General features: G+C 33.9%; 1 long non-coding RNA gene across 1 annotated transcript; it reads right to left on the bottom strand.

Annotated features, from left to right (window-relative positions):
* Window positions 1-8,713: 8,713 nt before the first annotated feature.
* Window positions 8,714-18,258, bottom strand: LOC130803641 (uncharacterized). The gene is made up of 3 exons (XR_009039939.1): window positions 17,186-18,258; window positions 11,788-11,891; window positions 8,714-9,373 (listed from the first exon to the last, which is right to left on the bottom strand). It is a non-coding gene; the product is annotated as an uncharacterized LOC130803641 (long non-coding RNA).
* Between the last annotated feature and the right edge of the window lie 7 nt (window positions 18,259-18,265).

The following is an 18,265-nucleotide window of genomic DNA, read 5'->3' as shown; positions in this document are numbered from 1 at the left end:
TGATCGTATATTTGGGATTTGGGTTAAAGGGGTTAAACTTCTTCGTAGTTGTACTGCTGAGCCTACTCATTCTGGAATCTTTTGGAATGTTCGTAAGGATGTAACTAAATATTCATTTCTTCTTATGAAATCTAATTTAAATCTTTCAGTTTATATGGGAAATATTGTTGATAAAACTTATACTGGTGTTTATCATGTTAACGTCACTTTTCATTACTACCCATTTGAGAATTTTGATCAAAAAAAGGGGAATTTGGTTGATATATATGAAAATTCAGCAGATTTAATACTACCCATTTCCAGAAATTTGCCATTAAATGATGCGTTATGGTTTGAAAATCAGAATTCTATTGATTTTCAAATGAAGGAATTGGTAATCCCTAGGAATGTTTATAGAGTTGTATTAGAAATTTATGTTTGCCTGGAAATGATGAGTTATTTAATGGCTAATAATTTGAGTTTGCCTGGAAATGGTCCTTTTAGGGAGGTTTTAGTGAAGTTAGATGATGATTTAGTACGAGTTGTTTGGCCATTTACTGTGATTTTTACTGGTGGAATTAATCCCCTTTCTATGAAGACCAATTAGTGCCATTGGATCATTTGATTTACCCTCTTACGACATCGAAATTACTCCGTTTTTGGGTAAATTGTTGGATGGAAACCCACATAGATTCGGGTTTTGTGTTACGAATTCGCTCTTTTCTGCATATTCGGGTTGATCATTGTCGGACTTGAGATGAAGCAGCCATGGAAGGAGAGCAGGAAGAGGAAAGGGAAAAGGGAAGAAGAAGAAGAAACTAACCATGGTTAGGTTAAATTCAAAATTTACGGACATTTAACGGAAGAATCATTAATAGTGTCACGGTTGTAATTAGCATATACTTGGGGGTACCATTGAAATTAACTGGGGTACCATTGATATTTTGCTATAGTACAGGGGTACCATTGATAATATCCCTTATTATTATTATTATTATTATTATTGAATAAAGAAAATATGTCATTGATCAAACCAAGATAGATACAAATCAAAGCCTAGGGAAACCAATTCCTTTTTACATGTTGCATCAGTATGAAAATAGAGTCCACCTTTGAGGAAAGGTTGACCCACCTCACTCTATATATGCATTAAGGACGAGGACACACCTTAGGTATAAAAAAACATAAACTTAAACATCAATGAGCTTCCTAAAGTAAGTTTGGCAACTCTCCAAAGCGTACAAACTCATAAGTGGTATCCTCACTTCGTGGAGGATCCTTTTAGTGACAACAGCAACAGTGCTCATACTAAGCGACTAGACAGCTTCATTCCAAGTTCTCCAAACCATATAATTAAGAATGCAGACTAGTGAGGACCAAAGTTATACGAAATTTAAACCCCCTCCATTTCTTTGTAGCAATACAGTGTAAATCATATGGAATCTCAACAGCTACCATTGCTCAATAACCTGTAAACACTGCATACTGAATGCACATTGAAAGAAGGGATGATCAATAGACTCAGGAGTAGCATTACACATGAGGCATACATTCTCATCAATGACACCCATTTGAACTAGCTTATCCCTAGTTCTAAGACTCATGGACATAACAAACCAGAGAATAAAACACACTCTAGGGATAGAAACATGATTCCAAAGTTGAATAAAACACCCATCTGACTCTAGAGGTTGTATCAAGGTAGTGCATATACACCTCATTTATCTGATATTTTCATTTGTGCATCCGCTCACCCAACCGAAGTTGAACAGAACACAGCTTCTTCAAAGCCTAGCTAGCCTTTATGGAAGTATCGAAGAGCATCCAATCAGCACCCTTCGTATATACTTCATGGACCCATTAGACCCATGGGGACTTGTATTCAACTGATATGCCAGGCTAATTTTTCCGCCGCCACCATATTCCAAACATCAAGGTTCCGGACCCCTAGGCCACCACATTTGTTATACTAATAGACCTTAGGCTAACTTAAATTTCCACCAGCTATTATTGACATCACCATGCCACTGAAACGATCTATAGATACTTTTTACTTTCCTAATAACTATACGAGACAAAATAAACAACTGACACCAGTAAGAAATAATTCCCATAAGGACAGAAGTTACAAGTTGCAAACGAGCAGCGTAGAAAAGATTCTTACAATGATACAAACGCAGTCGAGCTGTCATCTTATCTATAAGAACATCACAATCCTCTGTAGATTATTTCTTGGAAGTCCAGGGGATCTGTAGGTACCTGAAGGGAAGGTTACCCAAAGGAAGACTCATCTAGGTTGCCATGTCTTCTCTCACCATCAAAGGTAATCCAACAAGTTATATGGTAGAGTTTTTCTTATTAGAGATTAAACCAGAAGCAGAAGCAAACTTGTCTAGACACTGGCATAAGACTCGAACAGAGTCTATATCACCCTTTAAAAAATGCATAAGATCATAAGCAAAACAAAGGTGATTAAGTTTGAGCCTCTACATCTAGGGTGGAACTTAAACATCTCAGTAGAGCTGGCACTATTAAGCATTCTAGATAAAAACTTCATCCCAATGAAAAATAGTAGGGGTCACATAGGATCACCTTGGCGCAATCAACATTTAGGTTGAAAATTCCCAGAGGGGTCCCCATTCACCAGCTAAGTATACTTTGTAGAGAAGAGGCGAGTCCTCACAATCTTGACAAAGTGAGGAGGAAAAATCAGATCCACGAGCATATACTGGATGACACTCCATTCTAATGTATCATAAGCTTTGCGCAAATCCACTTTTACCAAGCAACTAGGTGAGCAGCTCTTCCTAGTATAGTGTTTGACAATGTCCTTACATAAGAAGATGTTATGTACAATGTTCCTACCAGCAACAAAAGCACCTTGTGATTGACTAATGATATCTCTAAGAACCTGTTTCAGCTTAGTAAAGACAATTTTTGAAATACATTTATAAATAAATGGCAGCAAGATATAGGCCTATAATCTCTTAGAGCAGAAGGGCAAGAGATTTTAGGAACTAGAGTAATAGTAGTAAAGCTCATGCTTTTGAGATATTGTAACCATCTAACCTTTCAAACTTCCTCAGCAGTAAAAGACGATGCAAGGCCCTCCCACACAGCAGACAAAACAAGACCAGTGTTAATGATACTCATTGTAACCGCCTTGAATTATGAAGACAAACACTAACTGGAATTTAGTATTAATCAAGCGGAAGCTTACTTTTGCCAACACAATTAAGGGGTTACTTAATGGTCAAACCAATATCCAAGTATAATATTTGAACCAAACCAAAGCAATATAACGGAAATCTTAACTATCCAAAATATACAAAATTACAACCAAATTGAAATAAGTCCAAAGTTCAAATTACATCCTTAAATTAGTCTAAATCTAAACTAATAGTCTCTCAAATACAATAAAGAGATCTAAACAAAAGGGGAGTCATAATCCATGATGTGGAAGTGTAATGGGACCGTTTTAGAATGTATGAATTAGCTTAAGAACAAGCTTAACAAGGAACGAAACAAGAGAACACCCACGCAACTTAGAAACTTATTCTAGATTGGATGGTTTCTTTGAGCAGCAAAAATTCAATAAGTATTTTAAACTCTCAAAGCTTTTACTCTCAAACACTAAGTAATAAGAATAAAAGGGGCGTGCAACACAAAGTAAGCACAAAGAAATTCACAAAGAAAATCAGAATTTTGTTTTCAATCTCACTTGCCTAAAATGCATGGCAATGAGTTCCTTTTATACTAAAAATAATGCAAGTGTTACAAGTCTTCAAGGAACCTTTTAACTTCCCTCAAGGAACCTTTTAACTTCCCCTTCAAGGAGCCTTTTAACTTTCCCCCTTACAAAAAATCAGAAAACAAAGCATTAAACTAAAGCTAGAATTAAGCCTTTTTAATGTTAAGCATTTAAGGCTAATAATGACCCTTTATTAATAGCTATTTAAACAGCAAATTATGGCTAATTAAACTACTTTGAACCGTCCATATTCTCCTAAAAAAAACTCTTGCATTTCTCCTAAAAAAAACTCCCATTTAAGCATTAAAGCTAGAATTCAAGTTGCTGCTTGTATTCAACTTCCCATTTAAGGCAAGTAATAAAGGATTGCTTTGAAGAGAATCCCACGAAATTAACAGCCATTTGCTTGACATTTGCATGGCTAAGTAAAGCATGGACCGTAGCTTGTGTTGTAGGAACCGTAACTTGATGATCTTGGACTTTTTGGACTGAATTCTCATCATTCTCCCCCTCTTTAAAGAAGTTTGCCCTCAAACTCTCATCTTCAAGGTATGGAGACAAATCACCCACATTGAAAGTTGCACTAACACCACCATAGTCACTTGGCAATTCAAGCTTGTAAGCACTTTCTCCAATCTTTTCAACCACACGAAATGGACCATCTGATCTAGGCATAAGCTTGTTCTTCCTAAGGTTAGGAAAACGTTCCTTGCACAAATGTAACCACACCAAATCACCTTGAGCAAAAGTAGGTTGTTTCCTTCTTTTATTAGCTCTTTCCTTGTAAACGGTATTCATGGCTTCAATCTTTTCCTTGACTTGAGCGCATGTTTCTTGAAAAGCTTCCCATCTTTTCTTTGAATCAACATGAACTAGATCTTTCTTGGGCAAAGGAATAAGATCAAGAGGAAGTAAAGGATTTACCCCATAGACCACCTCAAAAGGAGCACGAGTAGTAGTAGATGACGGTGATCTATTGTAGGCAAACTCAGCATGAGCCAACTTCACATCCCAATCCTTTTGCGTTCTACTCATTAGACCACGCAATAAGGATCCCAAAGTGCGATTTGTGACCTCTGTTTGACCATCCGTTTGTGGATGATGAGAAGTACTAAAAAGAAGTTTAGTACCTACCAACTTCCAAAGAGTCCTCCAAAAATGACTTAGGAACTTAGTGTCCCTATCCGAAACAATGGTCCTTGGCACTCCATGTAGGCGTAATATTTCTCGAAAGTACAAATCAGCAACTTTAGATGCATCATCCGTCTTGTGACAAGCAATGAAATGCGCCATTTTAGAAAAACGATCAACAACCACCATGATGCTATCTTTTCCTCTTTGAGTCCTAGGAAGACCCACAATAAAGTCCATACTTACCTCTTCCCAAGGAGCATTAGGAACGGGTAAGGGAGTGTAGAGACCCTTATGAAAGGTACTCTTGGACTTTTGACAAGTAGAACATCTTTCAACCACATGTGTTACATCCTTTATCATTCGTGGCCAATAGAAATGTTCTTGAAGTATCTCCATAGTCTTATGAATTCCAAAATGACCCGCAATACCTCCTCCATGGACTTCACGCACCAATAACTCACGCACTCCACTTTTAGGGATACATAACTTGTTTCCCTTGAATAAGAAACCATCATGAACCAAGTATCCTTTAGTGGGCTTAGAAAATTCAGTAGCAAAATCATCATCACTTTCATATAAGGCCTTTAGGTGTTCAAAGCCTAATATTTGAGTGTGAACCATAGCAAGTAAGTAACTCCTCCTTGACAACGCATCCGCCACCACATTCTTCTTCCCTTCCTTGTACTTCGAACTAAAAGTGAAGGATTGTAGGAACTCCACCCACTTTGCATGTCTATGGTTGAGCTTTTGTTGACCATGAATGAACTTCAAAGCTTCATGATCGGAATGTAGAACAAATGGCTTTGGCCTTAAGTAATGAGACCAATAATCCAAAGCTCTAACAATGGCATAGAATTCACGATCATAATTTGAATAATTCAACTTAGCTCCACTTAACTTTTCACTAAAATAACAAATGGGACGCCTTTCTTGAACAAGAACTGCACCAATGCCTACGCCACTTGCATCACATTCTACTTCAAACAACTTGTCAAAATCAGGTAATGCAAGTATTGGAGCGTTGCATAACTTGGTTTTGACGTCTTCAAAGGCTTTGTGGGCTGCTTCAATCCATTGAAATGCACCTTTCTTCAAGAGCTCCGTTAAAGGCGCCATAAGAGTGGAAAAGTTCTTGATGAAGACTCGGTAAAATGAAGCTAGTCCATGAAAACTTCTAACCTCATGAACATCTTTGGGTACCTTCCATGTTGAGATAGCTTTCACCTTCGCGGGATCAACCTGTACTCCTTCACTAGAAACAATGTAGCCTAGGAAAGAAATACTACTACACATGAAAGTAAATTTTTCCATTTTTCCAAACAATTTATGCTCTCTCAATGCCTCAAGTAAAACTCTCAAATGTATCAAATGCTCATTTTCAGTTTTACTATATACTAGAATATCATCTAAATATACAACAATGAATTTATTCAGAAAGGGACGTAATACATCATTCATGAGTCTCATGAACGAACTAGGAGCATTGCAAAGTCCAAATGGCATGACAAGACATTCATATAGACCTTGCTTTGTCTTGAAAGCAGTCTTCCATTCATCTCCTTCACGAATTCTCATTTGATGATAACCACTTCGCAAGTTAATTTTGCTAAAAACTGTGGCTCCACTTAATTCATCAAGCATGTCTTGTAGCCTTGGCATGGGAAATCTATATTTGATAGTTATGTTGTTGATGGCACGACTATCAATACACATCCTCCAAGTTCCTTCTTTCTTTGGCACCAAAAGGGCAGGCACCGCACATGGACTAAGGCTTTCACGCACATAGCCCTTTTCCATGAGTTCTTCAACTTGTCTTTGCAACTCCTTAGCTTGCTCGGGATTGCATCTATAGGCTGCCTTGTTTGGTAATGAGGCTCCCGGTACCAAATCAATTGCATGTTCAATACCACGAAATGGAGGCAACCCTTTAGGCAAATCATCGGGAAACACATCTGCAAATTCTTTAAGCAAGTTTCTCAACGGAATAGAGTTAGTCACATGAGAAACATCATCAACAATGGGCTTTACAATAAGCAGAAACCCTCCTCCTTCTATCACGCATTCTTCCTCAAACTCCTTCCTAGACATAAGGAAGTTTGGTTTCTTTTCCACCATAGGTTCAACCATAGGGGGCAAAGGTAACAACCTAATCTTCTTTCCTAATTTGGTAGTGACCGTATAGACATTAGAAACACCATCATGAATAGCTTTTCCTATCAAATTGCCATGGTCTACCAAGCAAAATATGACACGCACTCATAGGTAAAACATCACACCAACGTTCATCATAAAAATTTCTTATAGTGAATGAAACTAGTGCTTGTTTCTTAACCTTTAAACCGGTGTCATTATCCAGCCAATTTAACTTGTAAGGTTTAGCATGATTTCGTGTAGGTAACTTAAGCTTACTTACAAGTTCAGTTGAGGCCACATCCGTGCATGATCCTCCATCAACAATCACATCAAAAACCTTGTCTTGAACCTTGCATCTAGTATAAAAAAGGTTCTCTCGTTGTTGCATATCTTTGAGAGGTTCGGAATATAGAAGTCTTCTCACAACACCACATAATGGAGTGTCATTTTCTTCAGCACCATATTCCTCATATTCCTCCTCCTCTTCCTCTTCTTCGAAACCCCACTCTCCTTCTTGAATAGTAAGTGTATTCCGTTTAAGACATTCACTAGCAATATGTCCTCTTTCATGGCACTTGTAACAAGTTCTTTTGGATGCATCTTGCTTGAAATCTGGTTTTCCTCCATAAGTTTTCGAAGGGTTAGTAGGAACAATTGATTTAGAAGGGCTAGGAAAAGAATCAACTTTTCCCGCGGAAGAGAACGCTCTAAAAGGGGGTCTTGGAGCATTCTTTGGTTTCTCCTCTTTGTTTTGTGCTTCAACCTTCCTAGCAGCCTTCACAACCTCATCATAAGTGGAATAAGGTAGAAGATCCACCTTATTAGAGATTGGTTTAGAAAGCCCCTTTGTGAAACGCGCAATTTTGAGTGGTTCCTTCTCTTGTATGTCACACACCAAGCTAAGCTTCTCAAACTCACGTACATATTCATCAATATTACGCTCACCTTGATTTAGGCGAGTTAATTTGACATATTGATCCTGCACATATTCACGTGGGACCCAACGTTGCTCCATTTTCTTCTTGAGTTTTTCCCAAGATGCAATCTTTTTTTTCCCTTCTCTCCTTCTCTTGGCTTTGAGGTTATCATACCAAAGCCCAGCAAGTTTTTTCAATTTAAGAGTCGCCATTTTACAAATCTTATCATCATCATACTTTTTATACTCAAAAATATTCTCTAATCTTTGTACCCAATCATAAAAAACCTCCGGATCACTAGAACCATCAAATTCAGGAAGGTCTAATTTGAAACTTCTATCTTCTTGATTGTTACGAAAATGGGACTCGCCATGGGTGGGAGTGGAATTCTCTAATTCCTCTACCCTTCTACCCACTCTAAGCAACGTCTCTCCAATGGCATCCATCCTTGTTTCATGCCTCTTCATTCTATCGTGCATTACATGAAGTTGATCCACGATTACTTTTAACATTTCGGCATTGGACTGATTATCACCCATGCTGCGTTTTAACGAGTGTAATCTCGTTCAACACAATTTGGCTCTGATACCAACTGATGTGGAAGTGTAATGGGACCGTTTTAGAGTGTATGAATTAGCTTAAGAACAAGCTTAACAAGGAACGAAACAAGAGAACACCCACGCAACTTAGAAACTTATTCTAGATTGGATGGTTTCTTTGAGCAGCAAAAATTCAATAAGTATTTTAAACTCTCAAAGCTTTTACTCTCAAACACTAAGTAATAAGAATAAAAGGGGCGTGCAACACAAAGTAAGCACAAAGAAATTCACAAAGAAAATCAGAATTTTGTTTTCAATCTCACTTGCCTAAAATGCATGGCAATGAGTTCCTTTTATACTAAAAATAATGCAAGTGTTACAAGTCTTCAAGGAACCTTTTAACTTCCCTCAAGGAACCTTTTAACTTCCCCTTCAAGGAGCCTTTTAACTTTCCCCCTTACAAAAAATCAGAAAACAAAGCATTAAACTAAAGCTAGAATTAAGCCTTTTTAATGTTAAGCATTTAAGGCTAATAATGACCCTTTATTAATAGCTATTTAAACAGCAAATTATGGCTAATTAAACTACTTTGAACCGTCCATATTCTCCTAAAAAAAACTCTTGCATTTCTCCTAAAAAAAACTCCCATTTAAGCATTAAAGCTAGAATTCAAGTTGCTGCTTGTATTCAACTTCCCATTTAAGGCAAGTAATAAAGGATTGCTTTGAAGAGAATCCCACGAAATTAACAGCCATTTGCTTGACATTTGCGTGGCTAAGTAAAGCATGGACCGTAGCTTGTGTTGTAGGAACCGTAACTTGATGATCTTGGACTTTTTGGACTGAATTCTCATCACTCCAACTTGGGTTCAACTTCCGCTCGCATATCCATTCTCCGTCGAGGTGCCATAGGGGTTTACTCTAAAAACAAAACCATTGGAAAAACATACAAAGCATAGTATCAGCAAAAAGGCTGAGTATAAACACACTAGTGTCCGTCAAACAAATTATTAAAATCTTTTTTTTTTGCGTAAATTCATTTTGAAATATGCTTTTTCAATTGATAAATCATATTATGATTCAAATCCAGTTCAATGGCTCTATAGTCATTTCAAATTCTCATTTTTCATCATAAATCATAAGATCTCAATAGATCCAAATCAATTTCAAACTCACATCATAAGTTTACATGGGTACTCTGTGAGTCATCCTGTGACTCGTTTGGTAGTCAGTCTACCGTCCGCGACATATCCGGTAAGTGTAACACAATGGTATTGTGAACAATACGCGCTCGGCATTGGTGAGCCGTTTAATCATGCACACAACATTTGCTGTGGCATATGTACCCGCTATTTAGGCTAAAACAATTTTTGTACATAGTATATATCTTGTAATTTTAATAGCATTTGATAGTCAAAAATATAACTTTTTCCATATGATAAACATCTTTTATTTGCACATAGCAAAACATACTTTATTTGCGACTTAGCAAAATCAAATCATAATATTTTCCACATGGGTAAAACATGCTTAACATAATCATATCATTAAACATAACCTTTGTATTATATTGGGGCATCACTAGCATGTATGGAAATACATCGTAACAAAAAGTGATTAAAGTTCAATACGATTTTTGTAAGGAAACCACTAAAATGTTTCGTTTCAATCCTTCTTAAAGTAAATATAACTTAAAAGGGTTTTGAAATTCATTCAAAACAACTAGAATGTGATTCATAAGTCTATAAAATCATTACGACAGAAGATTTCATAAAACACTATTTTCTTTAATACGAGATAGTTTTGCCGGTAATAAAATCGATAATTGATTTACAAAGTACATATTAATTCTCCAACAAGGCTCAAATTAATCAAGTCATTATAATACCTTATTTAAAATCAATTTAAGGTTGTCCCATCAGATTATAATTGGTTATGCGAATTTATAATGATCTTACAATTATTTTCGACAATTTGGGTATTTACCGTTATTTAAATGGTGTCTTAAATCCGTAAAATTTATAAACCATCTAATTGAAACTTAATTTATACTATGAGGCAGTAGGTTATTAATATAATTATAAATTTTTAATATAGGTCTATTTTTACCCAAATTTAATAAAAAATATTACACTTTTTAATAAATAAACATTTTCTACTAATTTGATAAATTAGTAAACAATTAATAATTTATTTTGCAAAATTATACCAAAGTTTCAGAAGTCATATAACATATTTATTAGGCCATATAAACTTATAAAAATCATGTATGATGTTTTATTATTTTTTGTATAAACATTTTATCGATAAATAGAATAAAATACGTTTAAAATTATTTGAGTACGAATAAAATATTATAAAACTTATATGTTATACCAGAAGCTATTTTAAGGGGTATAAAATTTTAAATAACCATTAAAAATCATGTGGGGTATTTTTAATAATTAATATCGTTATTTTACCGATAAACCTAATAAAATTTATTTAAGTCCATATATGGTCAAGAAAATCCATATAAATTTTTGAACATGTATCTACTATTTATATAAGTGTATCATAAAAGTTTTATGTCCAAAAGAAGTCATTTAATATTTATTTTATATTTTACCGTTTTCCAACTTACCGATTATTAATAACAGAGTAAAAATTATTAAGGTCCTTAAATGTCAACGAAACCTTCCCAAACTTTTACCAGTTTTACCTACTGTCCATATGAGTATGTGATAAAAATTTTAAGTCCATATGTCTTTGTTTGGTAATTATTTTATATTTTACCATTTTACAATTTACGGTTGAACAATTTAACGATTATTCAAAAATAAAAAAAAAATTCCAAACTAAATATATTCTGGCCAAATCTTGTTGGAGACATTATAATATATTTTTATTAATTATTTTTGATGATGAAGAGTTCATCTAATACCATGTTTTATAATAAGAGTATTTAACACCTTAAAATCCATTAAAATATTAATTTAACGAATAATCTCAACAAAAAGTATCCAAGAAATTTTCTTAACATATAACTACTGAAAATTTGTTTTAAAATGAATTTCAAATATTTTGAAATTGATATAATCATTTCCATCACAATAACTTTCACAAGTGTTAAACATGCCTTTAAACATACAATAATTTATAAAATCAACATGCATGATGCCCACAATAATAATACATGTAATAAATTATTCCATACTCAAATTTATCATTTTGACATTATTTTTCAAGATTTAAGAACTTCTCTTTGGGATTTTTTTTTTTTAAAAAAACAAGTTTATACACAAACTTTCCCAACTTGTTCTTAAATCCTTTAAAAATCACCCCATGTGACATACCTCGACTCCAAGCCTATATAATTATTCAGTAAGCTCCTACGCGTTCTTAGAAGTGGTTTTAACTTCAGGTCCTTGCCCTTCAAGTCTCAACTCCAACTCTTCAACTATACATATTGCATTCATCCAAAAAAATCATTAATAATTTTGGATTTCTAACATGCACTTAACTTTCCATAGTTAGAGTTGTTAGACTAATACTTGTGATGATTTTAACATATTTGGAGTATACTTATTATGTTGAGCAACATACTTAGTTAACTCCCATAATTTTACTTTCTATTATGGCCTATTTTTATAGATTTATAAGTGATGATTTTCTTAGTTTAGAGATAAAATACTCATTTTATAATGATTTAAATTTATAGGATGATTCATGTAGAACAAGTTTTAACAAAAATTAGTGGAATAAAGAAATGAACATAACTTACTCTATACTTGGTGGATTTCTTTAAGTTTGGTGTCTATGGAAAGCTCTTAGGATGAAGATTATTTTTATGGGAGATTTGAGTTTATAAACATAAACTTTCAGAAGTTGTAGATTGGTTTTTGAAGGAGATTTGATGAGAAAAGAAGGTGTTTTAGTTATTAAAAGTTTGAAGTATTCTAGTGTTTGTTCATGGATGAACTTGGGAGCAATGTGTTGGGGTTTATGGCTGAATAATTATTCAGAAAATTGAGTGTTTTTGCTTCAAATATTTGCCTCTTGCATGCTTGTAATGATGCACAAGCTTTGGATAGAACAAAAGGGGTTCTTGGGTAGAGTTTTTAGCTTCTGTATGTAAGTATACAAAGGGCTATAAGGGGGAGTAGGATAGCTTTAGCATGGCTGGTTGGAGTTGTTTTTTTGCTGATTTTTGTCCATCATTTGATCTATTATAGTGTAGAAAAGGTTTATCTAAGATAGTTTAAGGTTTGGGTAAAAATTGTTGTACATGTAACAAGTTATGTAACTTGTACTTCATGTTTAAAAATCACTTGTATATGTGTGAAATATTTAATTTACTCCCATCATGGTTATATAATATGCTTGGGTAATAATTAAAATTTTCTCGAACTGTTATGGGTAGTTGCTCAACTTTAAGTTTTACCTCCAAAGTTTATGTTACTTGTTACGATTCATAATCACGTTACGAATTAACAAGTTTCTAATCATTGTAGAGATTTTTCAAATTACTACCATCACTAATTAAATTATAATTAGTAACGAACAAATATATAAGGAAAATTAGGCGCTAAAAACGACTAATTAAATCTCCTAATAATACGACTGTTTCACTCATGCTAACCCTTTGTCTATTATGCATTTTATGACATAATAATTCTAAATAAAAGGAAACAAAAGCATGTTTAATGATACAAAGGACTACTCAGAGTGTTTCCATCTAGCACAAGAGTGTTAATTTTATTGTGTGTCGCCCTCTGCTTGATACTATTGTGGAAGAAAGCAATATTATCATCCCCATATTTCAAACAATCCACTTCAATAATAATAACAATAATGGCTACTAAGATAAAGCTCTATGGCTTGATGGTTTTAATAGTAAATTCTACAAAGCAGCATGGTCTGTGGTCGAACCTGATGCGATAACTGCCATCCAATCCTTCTTTCAAAATCGAAATCTTTTACAAGCATGGAACATAGTAACGATCACCCTTGTCCCTAGAGTCCCATGTTCCTCTCAGCCTGGGGATTTTAGGCCTATTTCTTGCTACCATATTTTGTACAAGTGTATCTCCAAACTTATATAATCTAAGCTGAAATGTGTTCTTGGGAGATCGGTTAATCAAACACAAGGGGCTTTTTTTGTAGGGAGATATATACCACATGACATTGTGTTATGTCAGGATCTTGTGAAACATTACTCAAGCAAGCATTGCTACCCTAGTTGTATGATCAAGGTTGACTTAAGGAAGGCCTTTGATACTATGGATTGGGATTTTATCCATGACATGTTGATAGCACTGAAATTTCCCCCTCATTTTATCAAGGTTATTATGGTCTGCATTTCTTCAACCAAGTACACTTTGTTGATCAATGGATGCTCATCAGAGGTTTTTGAACCTAAACGAGGTCTTAGACAAGGTGACCCTTTTTCTCACCTTCTATTTTAATTGGGATTGAATACCTGTCTAGAATCCTCACTATGGCTGGATCTCACAAAGATTTCAAGTTTTATCCTAGGTGTAAGAGGCTAAACCTCAATCATATTTCTTTTGCGGATTGTCCCATGTTATTTTGTAAGGGTGATGGGACTTCATATAAGATTCTCAGTCAATGCCTAGAGTTATTTGCTGCTTCATCTGGCCTGTATGAAAACACTTCCAAATCTATTATCTTTCTTGCAGGTATTCCTAATAGTATGAAATCCCACATAGCCTAACAAGTCAATATCCCTCTAGGAACTTTACATGTCCGATATTTAGGTGTTCCCCTCACATCAAGGAGGATATCAAAAGCTGATTGTGAAGTTTTTGTTGATAAAATGAAAGCTCGTATCATATCATGGAGCTCAAAGTCTCTCTCTTATGCTGCTAGACTACAATTGGTATCAGTTGTCTTAATGAGCATTAGTTTTTTTTGGTGTCAGCTTTTCATTCTCCCAAAAGTTGTAATCAAGAGGATTAATACTATTTGTAGATCATACCTATGACATGTTGACCCTAATAACACTGCCCTAGGGAATGTCAAGCAAGAGGATGTATGCAAGCCTAAGAAATCTAGTGGGCTTGGTGTCCGAAATCTTGAAGTTTGGAACGAAATGGTTGTTGGCAAATTAGCTTGACATGTGCATCATATGACTGAATCCCTTTTGGTTAGATGGATTATGGGATTTACACTAATGAGATGACTAGCTTCACTTCAATTCACCTGTTAGTGCTAGCTGGTCCTTCAAGAAGATATGCTATGTGAAAGAAAAACTTAAATTAGGGATCAACAAAGACAAGTATAGTATCCCAGAGACATACAAAAGCTTCATTGTTGAAGGCTTTAGAGTCTCCTGTAGAGATTTGTGTGGAATAGACCCTCTATTCCTAAGGCTCAGTTTTTGCTTTGGATGATAATGCTTAATAAATTGAAAACGAAAAAAAAAAAAAAAAAAAAAAAAAAACTTATGCAAATGCAAGTGCTAAGAATGATTTATGCCCTATGTGTCTGACAACAACTGAATCTGCTGAACATCTGTTTTTTGAATGTCAATTTAGCTTCAAGTGTATCAAGGAACTTCAGCATTGGCTTGGTATTAATTTATCTCCTCTGGACTTGAAGATGATTACAAGAAAGAAATGAAAAGGGGATAGCTTCAAAAGGCAAGTGATAATTTCTAGTTTATGTAGCCTATGCTATAACATTTGGCTCACTAGAAATCAGACTATATGGCTCAAGCAAATGAATACCATTGAGAAAATTTTGTATTGTGTTCGTCAGGAAATTTTGTTTAGATTTACTGCTTTATACCCTATAAAATCTCGAAGCAATATGTGGTTTAGAGACCTTAGCCAGTAGTTTATTTGTTTGAAGGTCTCTTCACTACTATTTGCACATAAAGAGTGGGTTAATACAACACTTCATAGAAGGTGAATACTTCCTCCATACTAATGCAGATTCAGGAGGGTTAGAGCCCTTTGTCTTTGTGTTTTGTATTTTCTTGGTTTGGTTGGAAAGTAAGCTTTTATTTTCAAAAAAATAATAATAGTATTATTATTATTAATATTGTCGTCGTCATCATCATCATCACTACTACTATTATTATACTAGACTTTAATCCAATCATTTAGCCTTATTAGCTTTTGGCAAAAAGACTAATGAAATGGACATAATTAATTAAAATAATGTGATATTTATATAAGGTAATAGAATTGCTAATTTATATTGTGTAAGTTTGTTTTACAGGTTCTATTAATAAGGAATATCAATTTTTTTTTTTTTTTGAATCAGTCTTCCATAAGTATCAATTGAACTCATTTTAGAGTATAGACCTATATTTATCATAATTAGGTTCGATACTAATTCTGATACATACTAGTACTTACAAATTAATCAATAACTACTAAGATATACTAATACACATTAATATTAATATAATACCTGTGATGCCAAAAATAGGTTTAATTTAGTTGAATCAAGTTTTGTTTAGTTAAAAAATACTCCCTCTGTTTTTTTTTATCTTCCACATTACTATAACGGGTAGTTTCAAAAGTTCTTCTACTTTAGAATACTTTCTATTTTTAGAAATTTTTTATCCCACTTTTACCCCCTTAAAACCCCCCATTTTCTTTTAATGTACCCATTTTCTTTTATTTATAATTATTTTCTCTCTCATACTTTCAATACAATCATTACTTCACACTATTATTTAATTAAAATAATACTCACTACAACATCATACTTCCAATACAATCATTACTTCATACTACTATTTAATTAAAATAATACCCATTACAGTCCAAAGATTCTATCTTCCTTAATATGTGTGAAAAATCCAAAGTGGAAGATCAAAAAAGAACGGAGGGAGTATTTGATAGAGGTGAATCAAGTATATTTTATCTAAAAATAAGCTTGATTAAGCTAAATTAAATTTATTTTAGGTAAAAATAAGTTTGATTTAGTTGAATTGAATTTAGTTTAGTAAAAATAAGTTTGATTTAGTTGAATTGAATTTAGTTTAGTAAAAATATGTTTGATTTAGCTAAATTAAATTAGCTTAGCAAAAGATAAATTTAATTCAACTGAATGATGATTTGTTCATCTAAATCTAATGTGATTCTGTTGCATAAAGTTTAGTAAACTAAAATAAGTTTCGTTTTCCTGAATCAAATTTAGTTTAGGTAAAAGAATGCGAATTACGGCCTTAATGTTTGATGCTGTTGCGAATACAATTTTGATGTTTTTTTGCGAATTACAGCTTTTAAAGTAGTCTTTTGACCAGGATTCAAGCAAGTGAGCGAATCATTGACCACGATTTTTACCTTTGACATTTCTTTTTTTTTTGTTCTTAATTTTTTTTTTTGAGTTCTAATATTTTTTTCACATTTAATTCCTTTTTCTCAATCTTCTTCATTGAACCTGTTGGATCATATTCAAGAACAAGCTCTCCAAATCCTTCATCGTTCATCCATCTTCATTAATAAATATTCCCAAACTACTCCCTTTCGCAAGGAACCCTAAATTCCCAATTGAAAGCACTAGTGATTTCAATTTTCAGATTCGATCGACTACGAAGTCAATCCTAAATTCCCAAACTACTTCCTTTCGCAAGGAACTAAATTCCCAATCGAAAGCAATAGTGATTTCAATTGTCTCTGGTAATGTGGTAAGTATTAATTTGAAGAAGATTGAGAAGTTAACTTATGTATCAATGAAGATGGATGAACACAATAGAGGAAAAGAGAAGTTTACCTCCTGCGATAATGGAGAATTTGGAGAATTCAGCCCTTGATCCACTTGAAAATTATTTTGATAGAATTATTAATGATCGTCAAATGCTGCTTAATCATGTGAAAGAACAATCCAAATTAGGGTTTCCAGATTTAGAATTCCCCCTTTCCCTCTTTCATCAATTGGCTTCTTTACACCCATTTCCTGCTGTTTTTGTCTTCAATATGCTATTCTCTTCCATGGTCAAATTGAAACCCCTTCAACCTCATTCCAACATTATTAATTTCTTCAACCAACTTCAGTCTCTATTGGTATTCTTACCAATTGTTATTGCCATTTGGTTCACGTTGACTTATGTTTCTCTCTTTTCGGAAAATCAATTAAGCTTGGTGGTCCACTTAATCCTTTCATCTTTGATACACTGAATGGTGTTATTTATTGCGATAATGTCCCCCAAGTTGTTGAATTGTTGGAAAAACTTGCCCAGAATTCAGCCATTAATAATTTTATCAAAATATTTTCTAGGCAAACGTGGAATGGTAGTTTGGTAAATATTTTTTGGACAAATCTTAGAGAATTAAACCAATTCGAATTAACCATTGATCTACTTGAGGAAAAGATAATCATCTATTGAAACTGTTATTCTTTCTCTTTGCCCAGAATTCAACCAGATCGACATTGATCCACTAGAGGAAAGGATAATAAATTATTATTCAATTTCAAGATTCTGAATTTCACTAAATTACTAATGTGTGTTGAATCACTTCAGTAGCTGGGAAGGATTGAAGGGAGGGAGAAATAATAATTATTACTAATGTGGGTTATCAAAAAAGAATTAAATGTGAAAAATATTAAAACTCAAAAAAAATTAAAAACAAAAAAAGAAAGTCAAAGGTAAAAAATGTGGTCAACGGTTAAAATTGTACGGAACCGGACACTTACTGGTCAAAAGGCTACTTTGGAGGCTGTAATTCGCATTAAAAAAAATTAAAAAAAAAAAAGACATCGAGACTGTAATTCGCAAAAGTATCAAACATTAAGACTGTAATTCGGCTAAATCAAGTTTAGTTCAGTAAAAAGTTTGATTCAGCTTAATTTGGT

This window comes from Amaranthus tricolor, chromosome 2 (assembly GCF_026212465.1).
Source record: "Amaranthus tricolor cultivar Red isolate AtriRed21 chromosome 2, ASM2621246v1, whole genome shotgun sequence".
NCBI lineage: Eukaryota > Viridiplantae > Streptophyta > Magnoliopsida > Caryophyllales > Amaranthaceae > Amaranthus > Amaranthus tricolor.
This window is presented reverse-complemented; position numbering and strand designations above follow the sequence as displayed.